The sequence below is a fragment of the Mixophyes fleayi genome, chromosome 10 (genome assembly GCF_038048845.1).
Source record: "Mixophyes fleayi isolate aMixFle1 chromosome 10, aMixFle1.hap1, whole genome shotgun sequence".
Classification (NCBI taxonomy): domain Eukaryota; kingdom Metazoa; phylum Chordata; class Amphibia; order Anura; family Limnodynastidae; genus Mixophyes; species Mixophyes fleayi.
The window spans coordinates 98,339,104-98,351,161 of NC_134411.1; the positions used below are offsets into that span (position 1 = coordinate 98,339,104).

The following is a 12,058-nucleotide window of genomic DNA, read 5'->3' on the forward strand; positions in this document are numbered from 1 at the left end:
AATATTGCTCAGAGTTACACAAAGTGGAGATTGGCATCCTGAGGCAAGCAGTCTTTGTGGCTGGTGCCTGCTATGAATTTGAAGAAAATAGATATTTGGCGTGATAGGCATGCAAATGTTGATGTTTCTAGAATTTGTTTAATACCCGAATTCAGTTAAAGTTATTGCTCCAGTAAGTTATGTGGTCAGGAAGTTCAACTAAGTATTCTGTATAAAATATGAATACACCTAGGTTACAGTGAGTGCCGGAAAGGACCATTTTATATTGTTTTGCCACATAATGTAAATCTTTGCAATCGGCTCTAGGTCTTAATCAAAGCTGACATAGGGGTGTATTTATCAAGCTGCGGGTTTGAAAAAGTGGAGATATTGCCTATAGCAACCAATTAGATTCTAGCTGTCATTTTGTACAATGTACTAAATAAATGACAACTAGAATCTGATTGGTTGCTATAGGCAACATCTCCACTTTTTCAAACCTGCAGTTTAGTATATATACACCATAGTCTGAATATAGTCTGTTACTCTACTTCAATAGAAAGACAGTTCCTTATAATAATAGGATATCTAAGTATCACTTCTCCTTACACAGTTCTCATTGTGGTTAATGCACAGATTTTGTGGTAAGACAATAGTTCAAAATGTAAACTATTTTATAGTTTCTTTATGATGATATAATTATATGATATGATTATTTGTTTTATTGAAGCATTTTATATCATTCTTTTTATTTTGCTTAATCAATTTCTTAGAATTATAGGAAGTCCACAGTAAGTAATGCTTTTTTTGCAATAGTAAGCTTTAGAGACTCTCTGGGTTATATACTTGTGACATATTTGTACTTAATTTAGTGTATAACTCAATTCTGGTATTCAGATGACCTATAGCGCTGATTTTCTCTTTTCTTCAAATATATAACACGCCCAACATTACCTTCAAATTACAAAGGAGGCAGTGTAGCTCATCTCTCTCTATGAGTTGTTGGGCAACCAGCTCAATCACTTGACAACAGAATCACAGATTTTTGTCCTGTAGCAGCAAAATGAGGTGCCCATTTTTGACCCGGACCACAGATGCATCTGTATTTCAAACTACAAGCAGCATCATTCCCCACAGAGTGGATCAAATGTAAGGAGTGTCACTTCCCTGTCGACTGTCCAGGGTTTGGCATGAGCCACATCCCTCCATGAGAAGTATCCATTGATGAGTAACAGCAAGGAATTTGGCCACTTTGACGCTGATCTTTAAATCTCCAGGTCACATTGTCAATGCCTCCTCAAGACTGGCCTTGATTGAGCAATATCTTTGCTCAGACGCCCTGAATTCCGGAGTCTCGCATTAGAGACCAGAATGATTGCTGAGTTGCTGCTCGCCTCCTTTCAGAGCAGACTGGTACACTGCATTAAAGACAGGCTCACTTACCTTACTGTATCTTCACACGTCCCATGAGGTACTCATCACCGTTTGAATTTGGCTCGATACCAGTGTCAGTTTCAGCAGAAAGAGATGGCTTACCATATGCCATAATCTCGCCATCCAGTTCATAATCCATACCATGCCAGCCGAATGCTTTAAGATGTAAATGCAGCTAGGAAGCTTTTCTTTGCTCAAAAATGACAGAAATTATTGCAGAGAGATGGATTGCTGTTGGTATGTGTTGATTCCAGTCATGGCAACTCACCTCCTTCAGCGCCATCCAACAGCCCAATCATCCTGAGTTACCCCTGGCTCTATATGCACTACCTAGTGAACAATTGGAGGGCTAAAATTATATTGGAATTGGATATGTCATGCTGGACAGTCTGACCTACAATCAGCAAAAATGACAATGGTATGTGCTGCTACCCAAAAACATGGGTAGTAGCACAGTAACAGTAAAGAGATTAAGTCCAGACCAGAAGGGCTTCCTGAGGAGTACCAAGTTTTCAGCGGGGTCTTTGACAAAAACCAGACAAGACCAGTGTTCCCTCTAAGCTGAGCAATCTGGAAATGATAGTTAAACCTGTATCTTACTAGGAAACATCCTGTAGATTGTGAATGCAAACCTTTCGGGTGGAGCCCTCATTAGAGTGACCTTTTAACTCTTTCCTTTCCAGATTGCTCAGCTTAGAGGGAACACTGGACAAGACACTACCACCCCACAGAAAATGGACTTCTCAATCGAATCATGCCACCAAGGGGCAGTAAATACCCACTGTCTGAGCGTGGGACAATGGGCAATACCACCTACCTACAGGAGAACTTGGAGCGAGGGTTCATCTTGTAGGCCAGACCCTGGCCAGTGCAGGGTTATTTTTTGAGGAGAAGAAAGATGGCTCTGTAAGACCATGCATCAACTATTGTGTATCAAGTGGAAGGGCGCAATGAAACAATGAAAAAAAAGACAGTACAACGATGAATGTTTAGAGCTCTTCTAGAAATAATGTAAATAATATTATCGGATCGGCGTCACAGATGAAAATATAAAAGCTGATTCTTACCCTAGAAATCCCTATTAATAGCAGCAATCCTCAGATAGTGACAATAGATGCCGTCCAAACAAACGATATGGATGATAGGAAGTCCGGGGATTCTTCCTACAGCGGACCTATCATCCATATCGTTTGTTTGGACGGCATCTATTGTCACCATCTGAGGATTGCCGCTATTAATAGGGATTTCTAGGGTAAGAATCATCTTTTATATTTTCATCTGGGACGCCGATCCGATAATATTATTTACATTATTTCTAGAAGAGCTCTAAACATTCATCGTTGTACTGTATATTTTTTCATTGTTTCATTGCGCCCTTCCACTATATATATATTGCTATTTTTTAATAGGAGCTGCATTTTGATGAGCGCTTACCTTGTTTTTGTTTCAACTTTATTGTGTATCAAGATTCGGTACCCCTTCCCACAGATCTCAGACATATTCCAGAGGCTCCATTAGGCCATGGTATTCACCAAATTGCAACTTTAAGGGCCTATAACCTGATCAATGTCCAGGAGGGTGATGAATAGAAGATGTTATTCAACATGAAGGATGGGCACTACTGGGTCTTGCTGGTCGGCCTGTGGAATGGCCCAGCTGTCTTCCAAGCATATGTAAATTCCCCCTTTAGGGACCTACTGGAGACATTAGTCTTCATTTACCTGGATGATTTCTCATTTTCTCCAGCATGGTTGAGGAACAATATGATCACTTAAGAGAGAGGTATTGCAGAGGCTCCTGGGTAATCGATTATTTGTGAAGATAGAAAAGTGTGCCTTCAACCAGTCCAGAGTTAGCTTTCTAGGACACATCATTTCAGCACAGAGCACAGAAATGTAACTAGAAAAGCTCTCTGCTGTGCTCATTTTTGTTGGGTTTAGCAACTATTACAGATATTTTATCCCTATTTTCTCAAGAGTTGATAGCCCTATAACTGCCTTGACCAAACAGGAACATCCTAAGAACACATGGATTTCCCAGACACAACAGTACTATTGATCCCAATTACTTGCATTAGTAGAGTTCTCACGGAAGAACATGCTTAAGGACTCCAGAGGGATATCCCCATTCTACCTTAAACACAGTTTCTGGGGTTGCTTCTGTAGACACGTATGTATAGGATCTCCAGGGATTGTGGAGATGGCTGCAGGAGCAGCTGAAGACTATGGTAGCTAGACAAAAAAAGGTTTGTGGACCACAGAAATGGCTAGTATTCTCAGTGGGCGATAAAGAGGGGCTCTTCACATGCAATATCACATTGAAAATGCCCTTATTCAAACAGGGGCCAAAGAACTTTTGCCTGTACCCAATCAGCTGGAAGATAAATCCGGTAGCGTACAGGCTACAGCCGCCGTGTTCCTTCCGGATCCACCTGGTGTTTCATGTTTCCCTTCTGAAACCTTTGGTGAATGACCTGTTTCCAAGACAAAACATAGATCCTGCACTTGCAGTAGAGGTAAAGGGCTGCCTGGCATGCATCATCCAGTTGATCATTGACTCAAGCAGATCCAGGAGGGACGTGCTGTACCTGGTGCACTGGAAGGACTTTGGTCCTAAAGATGGCTCTTGGATTAAATCGACTGATGTTCACGCACCTGCTCTTCTAGTGAAGTTCTTCAGGCTCCATCCAGCCACACCTAGAGGGTCACATCTGGACTCTGCTTCTAAACGGAAAGGGGGGAGGCACTGGGAGGATCCGATGCAATACCAGAGAGGTATTGTGACAGAGAGGTGGCAATGCACCATTAACAGTGACAAGTGAACATTCTTTTTCACTTACTGCAATCAGCTCTTTGTTAAAGGTCAAGTCAATTAGGACTAAGGGGGATATTTACTAAACTGCAGGTTTGAAAAAGTGTAGCAACCAATCAGATTCTAGCTTTCATTTTGTAGACTGTACTAAATGTTAACTATAATCTTATTGGTGGCTATAGACAACATCTCCACTTTTCAAACCCGCAGTTTAGTAAATATACCCCAAAGAGACCTCATTTGTACGCAGTCTTTATAAGGCCCTCCATTCCTACCAATCTTTACTCAAGCAAAGTTTGAATTTATTTTCTCTGCTGGTGCCTTTGTCTATGTTTTTCTCATATTTATCCATTTTACTTTATATTTAGCAACATAAAATCATAAAACACTAAAAGGTGAATGACAGAACAAGAAAAACATTGGAACATAGCTGTTTTCACAATGTGTAAGAAACCATAGCAATTTCAAAGCCATTTCAATTCTATACATAATATTGTGTAAGTGATAGCTTAAGAAATATACAATAGCTAGATAGATGAGATATAATATATGTATGCCAGAAATTATTTCAATAAATATTGAAAACAAAAATAGCAATTATGTTAATATTTTTCAAAACTAAAAATGGTAAAGATCGCATCATACTAATCCTTGAAATATGTCACAACTTTGCAATAACAATATGACCGTTGTGCACATAAAGCGACGTCAATAAATAGAGCATAAGCTGTTACTATAAATAAACGAATACAACATGTGTTGATTAAAAATGTTCTCAGTATAATTCCTAATAATGTATACTACAGGGACACAGCATCTCCAATGTGCTCTGACAGCAATGCATACTTATATAGTAGTAATTTTTAATATAAGGCACATAATTACTTATTTAGTACAATGCTATAAAAATTGGAAAATTAAGCATATTACCTTTAAATTATCTTCTGCTTTGTTCACAATTGCATGTGTTGTACGCAAGGGCCTTGTTTGTTCTGCTCTAAACTTTAGACTGTTCGTTGTTCAACCCCATTGTCACCGAAAATTAATTAGCAATTAAAGTGATTTTTAAGGAAAAATATTTTAGGGAAAATTCGCTTGAACCTTGATCATCCAGAGAGATAAGAAAGACTTGGGGTCCTCGGCTTAATGCTCGATTCATGTGTCAGTAAAATATAATGAAAAATCATCTCCATGTGTCACTGTCTTATCCATAATACATTCATATTCACTGTCAAATTTATTCCGGGTCCCTAAAAAAAAATGGGAAAGGAACTTTGTTACCTGAAACCAACTCAAAAAAACAAAACTGTCAAATGCCATTAACGTTACTTTTATTTTATGCTGGGGGATGCACAGCCCTTCACAATTAAAGCCGACAGTGAAAATCTGTTTGATTCGGGATTCTGAGATCCTACCTCCTCCACACTTATTATTTACCTAAATAAATGAGCAACCCTAGATCACTATACACAAGTTAAAGGCCCCTCATCTTATCCCTTAAGCCTTTACATTTAATTTAATAAAAGTAAACAAGTGAAAAATAAAAAGCCGTATCGAAGAACCTTCAACATTTGAAGCCCAAGGGGGAAAGATTTGCTCTAGGCCAAAAAGAGTTTCTGATAGAATTATAGAACATTTTAAAACTATTCATTTTATCGGCAATGTTTAACTATTATTTGTGCACTTTAACAAACTGCATATAAAAATAATAAAACTTGTACTATAGCTATATAGCACTAGATGGTATGTAAAACACTGTATTTTTTTTATATAGATGCCATACATCTAAATAAAAATCTAAATGGATTTTGTTAAATGTAAGCTTATTTAATGTCTGTAGAGGTAATGTTTCATTTAGAATGCATGGCAAATTCAGCTGCGGTGATTACTGTAGCTTTATTTCACTGTTTATGAACAATAATATATTACATGCATAGTATTTAGGACATTCTATGTACATAAAACTGGCCTGGTTTAGAAAATCTAGCATATTGTGCACATTATTAGTTTAAGTCAATAATCATTTATATAAATATAGGGCGCTATCAGAGGTTAAAATGAATTACTCGATTTTGCAGACATAATGTGGGGCATTGTTTTTGCACTAAATTGGGTACAAAAGACTGGAGTTAAGTGTGAATTTCAAATGCACCTAATAACTAATACAAATTGTATACAGTGTGGATGTCATTCCAGATACATTTTATTGACTGAATATCCTGTAATAAAATTATAACAATCATTTCTTTTCATCTCTAGTAAATTTTATTCGGCTGTGTGTTATGGACAGCACAGAAAGGGATATACTGTAATTCTGCTGCCATCTCAAGGTCAGCGTTGGTTTATTCTTTGCAGCTTATTTATTTCAGATCAGGTAAACTGAAGAATGCTTATACCTGAAGAGATTAAAGTATCGCTCTATTTCAGCTCTTTCTCGCTCTCTATGTACTTATTACTGCATTGCAAAGAATATACACATGTGTGTGTGTGTGTATATATATATATATATATATATATATATATACATATATACTGCCTTATTTTCTTTTTGAGGACAAATTTTGCCTCAGTGGCTTTCATTTGTAAATAAATAGGTTCAGGAGCCATTTTATACGGTAAGATTTCACATTGTCCGTGTTTTTTTTATTGCTAGTGGTATTATGATGATATTGCTGAGGCAGAAAATGAATAATTTATTTGTAAAAGGGTAACAACATATATTTGCTTTTATTCCACAGATTGCTGCCTGAGATACTTTTTTTTTGTAATATAAACATATAAATACACACATATTGCAAATGTATAGGTTATAAATTTGCATGTGTTTCTGTATGTATATATTTTTATCTCCGATAACTCAAGTATATGAAATTCAGCTATTTTTTAGACATTGCACTCTGAGTCTGCCACCTGCAAGGTGACAGAAAATTTTAGTACAATGCATTATGGATGAGGCCATAGTTTGAATGGGCGCAATTCAGAAATATAAGATTCAGGGACCCAACTAACCTTGGAAGAGAGAGAAATTGCACTGTGCTGTTGTTAATATATACTAAAGGAGTCAAATCTAACCAGCACAGCACTCCCTCTTTATAATTCAGGTATATTCTTTGCACAATAGTGCAATAAAATGTATTACAATCAATCCCATGACAACACCTCTAAGATGCTCCCATCTCTATAAAAGTAGTTTTAGCCATTGATTTAAGATGGTGTTATTAAGAACATTTGCTGCAATACATTAAAACAATGAGAGCCATTCCTTAAACTAAAATATGGGGACAAGGTGGCAGTCCATTTATAGGTTTGCATTTGGACTATTCCGTAGCAGACCTTGTCAGTCTATCTGCTATAGGACAACTTGTATTGTAGGCATAAGTGGTCCCTTAAATTCATGGGGCTGCAAAGGAAGAGAACCAGGGGAGGGCTGGCACATTTTAGCCCGGGGGGGGGGGGGGGGGGAAACTCAACTCAGCAGCCTTTTAGAGGCATTTTATAGTGGAAAAAAATGCAGCTGGCCCAGTGACCCAGCCCAAGGTAACCCACTATGGGACTCGCCCGTGGGGCAGATTCCCCCCTGCCCCCCAGCCCAGCCTGCCCCTGAAGAGAACACATCCTCCTTGTGACATTGTTACTAGTGGCTTCAATTTGCTGCTGCCAACAGAATTGCCCATTAACCTTTTTGTTTTAATAACCCGTTAATTACTGAAACTTTTTTCCCCCCGGAGTAGATTCATGTCTATGTGAAGTATTCCTAGACTCTTTTACTCTACGTCTCTTTTGGGAATCTATTCCTGAAAATGACTACATAATGGGATAATTTTTGACAATAAGTTTAATATAGTTTTATAATTAAAATTCAGAGATTAACATCTAAGCTATTTGTGCAAAAATTACATATTTATTTCGACATGATGTAGTGTACTGAAAGGCAGAAGTATATTCTTCTTTGCATACTTTAGACATGACTTTCTGGAAGATAATAAAATATATGGTCACAAATCTAAATACAAGGTATGTGCAGGTAAATAGAGTATGTGTCATTTCACTAAAATAGAATGATAAATTAAAGTTATTTTGAATCTAGTTTAAGCACATTCTGGACTAAAAATCTGGATGGACATGCTGGGAATTGTAGTTCCACATTAGCTTGACAGCCACAGGTTGCTTACCTCTATGATTTGTGTTGTGCAATTGTCTGCTAATGTGTCCTAATATATTTAATGTTTAGATGTGTAATCACTGTATCTGATCGATACAATCGTACTTGTTGATTTTTTTTCACGGCTATAGTACAATGAACCATTCACTTCTTTAGGTCAGCTCGATGACACTTGGGGGTATATTTCGTGCATTCTACAAAATGACAGCTAGAATCTGATTGGATGCTATAGGCAACATCTCCACTTTTCAAACCCGCAGTTTAGTAAATATACCCCCTGATGTTAGTATGTCTATTGCACTAAATCTTTTTACAGTTACTGACTACAGCTATTTTACCTACGGTGGAATAATTTTAGTATTTAATACTTTATTGTTGCGAATATACAGTATAAATAAAATAATACATTTTGCTAGAAAATCACTAAAGAGAACGGATGTAGTAGGAATGTTTTTAAGACTTGGCTATCAGCTTTGTTAATATTTTACTATTATTCTAAACTGCTAAAATCGCCAGGACATTTACATAGCTGCTTACAGCAGATTGCATTCTTCAGGGGTACGTTATTTTGGTACAGGTACGTATATAGAACATTACAGGAGGACACAGGGCGTTACCTCCCTCAACTAAGCCACAGAACACCTCTATTATATTTGAAATACTTTCAATAAATCTTACTTTATCCAGCATACAGAATAACCATCATAGAGAAGAGCCAGGAAATACAGTATTATACCATTGGTACCAACTCTCCCTAGCTTCCATGGACAGTCACAGGTTTTAAAGATTTGCTGTTGGATCCCTTTATTCCCCTTTTTGTGGAGATTTTTGGAGATGTTCCTGTTTTTCATTAGTGGACAACTTTATATTACTCTTCTCATTCTGTACAGCCATTTTTCTCTATTTATTCTTATTACCTGGGCTTCATAAGTTAATAATATTAAAGATGAACATTGAAAAAAATTTAATAAATCTATATGACATATATATGGTTACTCTGCATTGTGTATAACATACAGTACAATGTTTACTATGTTTTTGCCGGCAATAAAAACTTTACTATTTTTTTTTCTTGTACCTCTAGACTGCAGACACCAGAGAGGGCAGCAGGGCCCACGGAACTGTGTGGGTGGCAGCTACGTAGCGGGCTCAATGAGCCCACCGCAGCTGCTACCCCTTGTTCACCAGTAGTTTTAATACTGTACCACTATATACCACCCTAGTATGTCAACTCTGTAATTCCACCCTCACTATAACACCAGTTTTGTTCTGTGTGTTCTTTGAACAGCCATACACATCTATTCTGTTTACGTATATTTTAAGTAGACCTTTAAAAGTGCCAATTGATCTGATCAATGTCAGACAAAAAGAAGTGGTAAATGTTTTTATTTTATTTTTTTGTTGTACTGTGAATATTATTACACTGAAACTGGATAGGATTTAAAAGAGAATGTACTAGAGGCTCATTTTAAGGGTAGCTAAAGTATATGAATTGGCCTAAGACAATCTGTAATAGAAAATAAGGCCAAATGTTGAACACAATTTTAGAATCTAAAGGAAAGAGGAAGGTTGACTAGTTGGATGTATGAATATTAGAATTCTAAGCTGAAATGTTTGTCCAAGAATGCAATAGAGCTTAGATGCCATATTTAACTTTGTTACATGTAATGTTTGCAAGATGTCACTGATTTTCACATCTCAGCGATTGCACATTTCATAACAAAATTCCCACGATAACATTACTTGATATAACAGATTATTTTATAAAATATGTACTGTTAGAAAATGTATGCCTGTTTAATTATTCTCCTTTTCCCCTGTCTGAAATACACATAGTATAACCTTTTATTCATACATGCAAAGTGCACATGAACGGCAAGCAATTTTTTTTTGTCCTCGTCTTTTTTTTAAGCAGTCTGGCTGTTATTTGGCAGGCCGAGAAACCATTTCGGCGGCAGGCGACAGAATGAATCAAATCTCCAGGACATGGAAGTCGCTCTCATGGCATAGTGAGCAAGGACCTTTATCATAATGCTTCTCATTTGCAACCCGCTTCCACCTTCCTAATGCGCAGCCAGCGACCATGTTTTCGACTGATAAGTGGAACGGATAGAAAGAGCTGCACTTGTACAACTTTCAGATTGTCGTGGATTTTAATAGTTAAGGATTTTAGTCAGAAAAGTGACTTTCCTAATGCAATTTTATAAAGCCGGGTCCTTAAAAATTTCAATTGCTGCTAGCAATCTTGAAAATCATTGGCAGGACATGAAAATTACTATGCAGTGCAATTACTTCTTTTTAAAATACGAATGTATGGTGAAATATATTATGCATATTGTCTTCAAGCGCACCTTTAGGCCACATTTACTTTCCCACTGTCATACCTGCCATCGCGTGACATTTAATGAAGAATGTTAGCTGTTCATGACAGCTGGGAATAAAGTGCAGGGTATGCAGACCTATTTTACCATCCCTTATTGCATGTGAATCTCACTTACATCTAAATAGTATCACTCATGTCCACAGTGAGACCCCTATGCATTGTTAGATTGTCACTCATAAATATTATAACCGATTCATTATAGTTTCAGCTTTTGTATGAAACCCTTAATGTCAGTCACATTGGCCAACAAACCATGGCAGGTTTAGATTCTTACGCCTAGCAAGTGTCCATCATTGTCACTGACAAGCATACATTTTTAAAAATTGTCACTCACGACCGAATAATTACCCCCTTTCGCTCCACTGATGTGTCACTCATAAAAACTGTAATTAAACAGTAATAATTATTCCAAATGTCAGTCAATGGTTATCAGCTGCTTGGGTAGGTCTTCAGCCTCCATCAAAATTTAATCAGGGATTTGTTGAATTCCTCAAATTGGATATATTTTGAGGTTTATTGTATTTTTAAAGTCTGTCTGTGGGGAAGAAGAAGAAGAAAAAAAAAAAAAAAAAGCATTAAGTTTTATGCTATTCAGAAAGCTGGTTACAGATTGTCGGGCTTAGCATATGATAACGTGACAATGCCTTTCCTTAAACAAGACTAATAAATCGCTTTTCTCTTGGGAAAAGGCAAAGACGCCATGTCGGAAAAAAAATAATACAGGACTATAATGGTCGGGTATGCCGTTTATGGGAACTTTAATATGAATTTAATGTTCCAAGGGCTGCTTTTCCCACCTAGTATTTAATTTGAGCACGCAAAATTGTATATAATGACTAAGAAGCGTGGTGGATATAATGTGTGGGACGGAAATAAAAACTTTTATTTTTAAACTTAAAATATCCACTGACTTTGCTCCTCTATTGTATATTATTTAAGGTCTGTCATAGGTTTTACCTCAGAATATAATCACTTGTAGTCTGACAGGACTAAATATTATAAAAAAAATCCTCACAGAAACTATATATAAGGGGGGACTAAATAATAAATATATATATATATATATATATATATATATATATATATATATAGTGTATGACCCAGGCAGCAGTGTGAGCCCAGCTCATGGCGGCTGAGGGGACAGGCTGTGCTGTTTATCACTCAGTATTTACACTGTGTATTTGCTTTATGCACCGTGTTGTTGTCTCAGGGCAGGTTAATGCCTCAGGTGTCGTCTAACGCAGCTTCCCGCCCTCCCCTCAGCGCCGCCGTCGCCGCCGAGCCCCCGG

The 12,058-nt window shown here is 37.2% G+C and overlaps 1 long non-coding RNA gene across 5 annotated transcripts in view; it reads right to left on the bottom strand.

Annotated features, from left to right (window-relative positions):
• LOC142104526 (uncharacterized) overlaps nt 1–12,058 on the bottom strand; it is a 283,957-nt gene that overhangs the window by 271,534 nt on the left and 365 nt on the right. Inside the window, exons 1-3 of one of the 5 annotated variants that reach the window (XR_012679581.1) lie at nt 11,942–12,037; nt 11,118–11,304; nt 5,155–5,474 (exon numbers count right to left, since the gene is read on the bottom strand). This is a non-coding gene — a long non-coding RNA (uncharacterized LOC142104526). Of the gene's footprint in view, nt 1–5,154; nt 5,475–11,117; nt 11,305–11,726; nt 11,802–11,941; nt 12,044–12,058 lie in introns of those variants that run through there. The other 4 variants (XR_012679583.1, XR_012679584.1, XR_012679580.1 and 1 more) reach the window with 4 other exon arrangements.